Here is a 946-nt window from a genome sequence, read left to right as displayed (position 1 = left end):
CTGTGCTCCAACTTCTCCTCCCTCGCCTCATCCCACCCCCAACATCCCAGCAACCAGCAAAGAATCCCCCTCCTTTAGTATGGATTCTTTTTCTTAGTCTTTCACATTAGTGGTTTTTTGCAGTATTTCTCCTTTTGTGATTAATTTGACTCAATATAATGTCCTCAAGTTTCATCCATATTATGCGGTGGTTTGAAGCTTGCTTGTTACTCTTCAAAGTAGCATAATAATCCATTGTGTGTATATACCACAGTTTGTGTATCCATTCTTCAGTTGATGGGCACTTTGGCTGTCTCCATCTTTTTCCTATTGTAAATAGTGCTGCTATGAACATTGGTGTGCATATATCTACTCGTGTTATAGCTCGTATTTCTTGTGGGTAAATATCAAGTAAAGGAATTGCTGGATCATAAGGTATTTCTATTTCCAATCTTCTGAGGAAGCGCCATATTGCTTTCCAGAGAGGTTGAACCATTTTACAGTCCCACCAGCAATGCAGGAGCGTCCCAGTCTCTCCACGTCCTTGCCAGCATTCATTGTCCTCTACTTTTTTGATCTTTGCTGTTATTGTTGACATGAGATGATATCTCATTGTTTTGATTTGCATCTCTCTAATGGCTAGTGATCATGAACATTTCTTCATGTGTTTGTTGGCTGCCTGGATCTCCTCCTTGGTGAAGTGTCTGTTCATGTCCTTCACCCATTTTTTAATTGAGTTGTTTGTCTTTTTCTTGTAGAGGTGTTGTAGTTTCCTATATATTTTAGAAATTCATGTTATCTGATGTGTCATTGCAAAATCCTTTAGCTTCTGTTTATCCTGGAATGTTTTGATTACACAGTCGTACTTGATTGATAGCTTTGTTGAATGAATGATTCTTGGTTGGCAATTTTTTTCTTTATCTTTCATGGTTCTATATATGTCTCCCCATTGCCTTTTTGCTTGCAT

This window comes from Chrysochloris asiatica, unplaced genomic scaffold (assembly GCF_000296735.1).
Source record: "Chrysochloris asiatica unplaced genomic scaffold, ChrAsi1.0 scaffold00209, whole genome shotgun sequence".
Classification (NCBI taxonomy): Eukaryota; Metazoa; Chordata; class Mammalia; order Afrosoricida; family Chrysochloridae; genus Chrysochloris; species Chrysochloris asiatica.
The sequence above is the reverse complement of the archived record's forward strand: the minus strand, read 5'-3'. Positions refer to the sequence as shown.